Source organism: Aethalodelphis obliquidens, unplaced genomic scaffold (assembly GCF_003676395.1).
Source record: "Aethalodelphis obliquidens isolate GAN/ISIS:26980383/991018 unplaced genomic scaffold, ASM367639v1 scaffold5, whole genome shotgun sequence".
In the NCBI taxonomy this organism is placed as follows: domain Eukaryota; kingdom Metazoa; phylum Chordata; class Mammalia; order Artiodactyla; family Delphinidae; genus Aethalodelphis; species Aethalodelphis obliquidens.
Genome location: NW_020837949.1, coordinates 11,659,115 through 11,665,229, shown reverse-complemented (window position 1 = coordinate 11,665,229; position 6,115 = coordinate 11,659,115). Strand labels below are relative to the sequence as shown.

The following is a 6,115-nucleotide window of genomic DNA, read 5'->3' as shown; positions in this document are numbered from 1 at the left end:
CACATCCCCTCTCAGCGTCGATGACTGGTGCCCCCTCTTTGTTCACGATGCGTGCCTGTCCCTTCATGTTCATTCAAGACTCTGAGCCACGGCCCCCCAGACTCCAACTCGGCAAACTGGAGCCAACGGTTCGGGACAAGCCCCCTGGAGTACGTTTTAGAACCCACTGTACTTGTCGAGTAATTTTTTTTTTTTTTAACGTTCAGGCAATGCTTTATTTAAATCACCAAAAATAAGGTTTTATAGGAAAGGAACTGTAACAAGCACACGTACAGCTGCAAATTTTCTTTTGCCATCAATATCCACTCCCTCTAAAATATTCTGGGACGACTTTTCAGTTTCCAAGCACAACTAATGTTTTATTGCTCAGCTCATCACAAGAATGAAAACGGTTTGCAAAACAATTTTGTTTAATGCTAACAAATAACTAAAAAATGCGGTTATTGCTAACAAGTAACTCCGTCTACTGAGACAGCCCAACCTACACACACTTCGGTGAACATTTCACTGTGAACACAACTGCTCTTTTCCCACCGTCACAGATGACAGGTACCGTGGCAAGGGTCAGATGCTGGAGGCCGTTCAGGCACCTAGGAAGTAATCCTTAACAGAAATAACTACGGTAGGTAAGCAGCTCAAACAAACGGGCCCACCTCTGCCACACCTGCCCCAAAGGGGGTGTCGCATTGGCTCTGCCTCTAAGGAAGGCCCACCAACTCCCTAGTTCTTTACTGGGAACCGAGAGCGCAAAGCCAGATAGAGAAGCTGTTCTTCCAGAACCATCAAAGCCTTAATAAATCGCCCTGGGGTTCTTCGTGCTGTCGTGCGCCTCACAGGCAGCAACATAGGCAGACTCTGCGAAAAAGTCATCATGGTATTCTGCTAAAAACCTCAGAAAGCGATCAAAGTGCTTCAGTAAAGCCTTCAGATTCTTCTCAGGACATCTTTCCAAGGATTTCTGGAAGTTTCACGAATGATCGCAGTAAGTGTTGTGCCCCATAAATGTAAGAGGGTGGGGGCGGCTGGTCCCCTAGGGGTAACTGTCGGGTACAAGTTTCCAGGAGAGGACCTCATTTATTTCATTAGTTCTTCTGCCTTCAAAGCCAGCAAACACCGCACTCCCTTCCTTGCGCGGGGTCAGAGGAACAGGTGAGGATGATCTGCTGCGAACAGGTGTCTTCTCTTCCAGGTGCAGGTACAGCTTGGGCATGCTGGCAGACGTGTCCTGCTGCCGGCGCTTGGGCTGAGGCGAGGCGCTGCTCTCAGACAGCCTGTCGCGATTGGCTAAGTGGCGTGTGGACCGCCTCCGAGACTGCAAGGCTTCCGGCTCGGCTTTGCGCCTTTTGGGGGTGGCCGGTTCGCCTGTGGTTCGCTGACTCTCTGTGGACTGTGGTGTGGATGGATTCAACAAAGGTGGGCTCGGAGAGACATCGTCCTGGTTCCCATTAGTGTTTGTGGTACTTTCCTGAATCGGAAGAAAAAATTTGGACGAAGTCACCTTTTTATTACTGAACTTGTTCATATGGATAGAGCAAAACCAACGGGAGAGTGTAATCGGAGGTTATTCTTTTTTGTTTTGTTTTTTTAAATATATATTTTTTAATTAATTTATTTATTTTATTTATTGATTTCTGGCTGTGTTGGGTCTTCGTTGCTGCACGCGGGCTTTCTCTAGTCGCTGTGAGTGGGGGCTACTCTTCATTGCAGTGCGCAGGCTTCTCACTGCGGTGGCTTCTCTTGTTGCGGAGCGCGGGATCAGTAGTTGTGGCGCATGGGCTTAGTTGTTCCGTGGCATGTGGGATCTTCCCGGACCAGGGCTTGAACCCATGTCCCCTGCATTGGCAGGCGGATTCTTAACCACTGCACCACCAGGGAAGCCCCTCAAAGGTTATTCTTAATCCATCTACAATCTCCTTACAAAGGTCAACGTTCTTTTCTGCTGGGATATCTTGCACATTCATGTTGGCGTGTGGCATAGCATAATGGTGACGAGGCCTCTCATTGGCTGAAAAGGCTGCATTGATAGCAAAATGCTTCACGTACGATTCCAAAATAGTTATGATGTTGGTCTGGCACGGAAGTTTCACTAACCGTTTCCTCCTGTTGATATAGTAACGACCGTCCTCAAGCTTCTTCTTCAGAACTTCAGGGGTTTCTATAGTTTTGTTCTTTCTTCCATTTCCTTTTTTGCGTGCAGCCCTGGTTCTTCCTTCACTTCAGTCTTTTCTTCAATATCACTTTCTTCACTTATTTCTTCATCTTTTTCTTCACTACTGTCATCAGAGGAACTGCTGACTGAGTTTTCAACATTTTCATTTTTTCTTCAGCAGGGAGGCTTTTTAAGAGAGTCCACACCAGGCAACCTGCAGCGCTTCCTCTCTCTTCCTGTGCTTCTCAGGCGAGCTACAGCTTTTCTTGCCAATTTACGCTGCAATCTCTGATTTTCATCGGTGTCACGAAGGACATGATCTTCAGCTGCCCATCTATCCCAGCTTCTGTTCCAACATTAAAATGGATCAGATATTCCGGGATCGTTCTGCCTTTTTCATCTTTCCCAACGATAACATCGACCATCTTGGCAGCCATCCAGCACTCGCGCCTTGGTGGGGTCAGGCGCGAAGCACAGCACTTCCTCCCCTGAGTGGAATTTAAACTTCATGCCCTCGCTGCCACTCGTTTGCTCATCGTGGTGGAGGGCGAGGCTCTGGGGTGGGCGGAGCGCGGGCGGTGGGGGACTTGTTGAGTAATTCTACATTCCAGGTTTTTGTTTACGATACTGCCAAATTAACATGGGTGAAGTTTAAGTTGAACGTAGAATCAACTTTTCTCTGCATCGGGGTCTTCTGCAGACCAGAGTTTCCTCGGTGTAGGCTCTGTGGAAGCCCTTGCTACAGAACAAAACCTCTCTCGGGCCCAGGAGTCCTGCACCCCGTGACCCAGGCAAACTCAACTTCAGTCAGGAGATAATGAGGTGTCCCATCAAACCAGGCCAGGCGTCGCCTGAGACATTACAAGGCAGGCTGCTCAAGGCCTTGGTTGGCCATTTAGTGCGTGCTTTGCACCAGGCCACACACTGCCTATACTCGACAGTCTGGGGTCCCCGATGTGTCCTCAGTTTCCCTTACTCATTCCTGGTGAGCATTCTCACTGGCAAGAGATCCTGTTCCTCTCATTCAAGTCATTCATGCTGTAGGTTTTATAGGTCAGATTTCTGTTAAGATGTCAAATAGCAGGTATAAAAAGCCGTTGTGTCCACACAATAATCCTCTAGAGACTTGGAAGCCATCTGAAAGACCCCTCCTTGTTACACATCTTTCTCTCTCCACATCCATCTTCTCAGTTCTCCTGGCTGAGTTATTCCTATGCATTTTGGCTTCTCTTCCTACCCCAGAAAATGACTCTTAAAAAAAAAACATAACTGGGAATGCAGACGGGGGTGACGGTACCACCACCACGGTTTTTTGTAGCGATGATTCTGATCATCAGTGTCTTGGGACATGTCAAGCTTCTCAAGAGAATGAAAAAGTGGGGATGAAGAATGGGACAGAGGGATGGACAGAGTATGGACCTGAATATTCCCTTATGGTTCACTGGCCTTTACAAGGGGCGGTGACAGAGGGAGGACACAGAGGGAAACAGCAAACTGGGGCAAGCAGACCGGTCGGCAGCAAGAACTGGAGCGAAGAATGATGCAAGAGGACGACGTGTCAGGCAGCGAAAGGTCTGCGAAGACTCGAAGAGAGGCCAGAGACGCATCAGGAAGGAATCTAGGCTGAGCGTGCCCTGAACCCAGGTCTCTAAGGAAGGAGCAGATGGAGTGGGATGGCACAAAGACCTTTAGCTCCTCCCCAAGAGGGGGGGCAAGATGAAACCAATGCAGGGAATGGAGTCTTGTCGCCATGAGCTTCACGGCTGCCCCCAAATCAGCAATAGCACAGGCGGCAAGAAGACAAAGACAACTCGAATCATTCATCGTATTCACGCTTCACTCATTCATTCAGGAAAATATGGCTGACAGTGTTTGGTACTACCAGCGCTCTAGGAATACAGTGGTGAACAAAACAGACCCAGAACTTACAGGCAAATTGGGAAAACAGACAATAGAGAAGTTTTAAAACGACAAACTATGACCAAGTGCTATGAAGGCGATGAAAGGGGCATGACAGAGACTGGGGGGAAGGCAAGGGACTCACCCATGTAAGGTCCCATCCGCCGCCCAAGTCCAGATGCAGGATTCGGCCGTGGCAGTCGCACCCGGCGGACAACAGCGCAAGTGCAATAGGTTGAAAGGAGCAAAGAGGTCCCTCTCACGCTTCCTGCGGGTGCAGTTGCCAAACCCGGGACCTGTGGGGCAGACCAGAGTAGACAGAATCAACACAACACCAGGGTGGAGACAACTCACCCTGCTCGGGCCCCTTTCTCTGTACTCCCTTCGTCCTGCTATCCAGGCACTCCTGGCTGGAAGGTCTGAACCCAAAACGCACTGGGAAAAGTGGAAGCGTCCAGCTCTCCTCAGTGCTGACGCTGTGCTCCAGCAGGCTTGAATACAGCACGACAGCAGGTCTGAAGGAGCAGCTGCCTCCCCTGGGGACTTGGGAGCATCCTCAGTTTGGGAGATGTGAGCTCCAGGGTGCAGGCAGGCAACTGCGAGGCCACAGGGGCCTCCCGGGGAGCTGTGACCGCTCTCTCTCCCTCTGCTGTCCCCTCTGGGCACGGGGCTCAGAGCAGCCCAACAGCCCTGCGATCTGGGCTCTGGGGCGAGGCAGAGAGGGAGGAGGGGGCAAAGCAATGGGCACCAGTTGCTTTAGACGCAGACAACTCAGGAGCAAAGCCAATGAGCTAAGAAATCGCTTCACCTCTGGTCAACCCAGAGGGAAAAACTGGATCCAACTGTCTTCTTTTCTTATAAACTGGGAAAGAGAGAGATGCTGAAGTACTAAAAACATCTCTTTTAGAAAAAAAGGAATCACCAGGACCTGAGCATCAAGATATCGGGGAGGTTTACTCTCCTGCCCAAGAACGATCTTCGGAGCATCTTCTCCCAGGGCTTCAGTTTGCCCACTTAAGCAGGGGACATGAGTCCTAAATGCACATGTCTGAGTTGGTACTGGCAGGAGAGGAATCCATGATGAAGGGATCATGGTCATGCTTAGCAGAGAAAAGGTATCAACTGAAACCAGAGTGAGACATTGAGGACGTGCTTACAATTATGAAATAGTAATTATACATGCACACATGTACTATTTATAATTTTGTATATCACGTAAGTTTATGAAGAAATGAAAAAATATTGCAAAGACACATTTTAATAGAGGTAGAATTCCATCCTTGTGAAAACCCAAACCAAAGGCATCTTGTACTTCTTTATCAGCAAGACCAGCTTCCCTGACTTCACCAACCCAAGGACACGCATCACCTCTACTGCCTAAGGATCCGGGGAATTACATACTTCTTCTTCCTTGTTCCTGATCTCTCTCACAGCAATAACACCTTTATCATGTGCTTCCCACAGGCACTGTCTCATCTGAGTCACTAAACAACCCCGTGAAGCAGCTGTTATTGGCGTCTTCATTTCCTCGCTGATGGTACGAAGGAAGCCGTTACTCTAGGATGCATCTAGGTGGTAGCACCTGGGTTTGAACCCCAAAGAGCAGAGAACAAGTGATCTTTGATTTGTGTACTTTAGACTTTTGTAGACATGACCTTGCCCACACTCATACCTAACTCACCTTTAACATTGCCAAGTTCATAGATCTGCAGATCTATGAACATTTCAAGTTATCTCATACAGCATCCCGTGCCACGTAACAGTTCAGTTTTGTCTGTGCAATTATTTAAGTATTTTAATGGGAAGATAATAAAAGGAGAACATGGAAAACTGAAAAGTGATGATGCCTGTGATTAAAAAAAAGTATACATCTCATAAATGTAATCAAGTAAAGCCATGTTGAGAAACATTGGGCATAGTAAGGGTGGAGCATTTTTGGCTTCCATCCAAAGCTGCTTGACTCTATGTTCAAAGAAGAAAGAACAAAATTAAATAACATTAAAAAAATCCTGGAATGCATAATGTAACCAGATACATCAGCTGATAGATCAGCTAGAAATAGTTTGA

At 48.1% G+C, this 6,115-nt stretch overlaps 1 pseudogene; it reads right to left on the bottom strand.

The window, feature by feature from the left end:
• Positions 1-776: 776 nt before the first annotated feature.
• On the bottom strand, positions 777-5,772 carry LOC113618533 (male-specific lethal 3 homolog; annotated as a pseudogene).
• Positions 5,773-6,115: the final 343 nt, after the last annotated feature.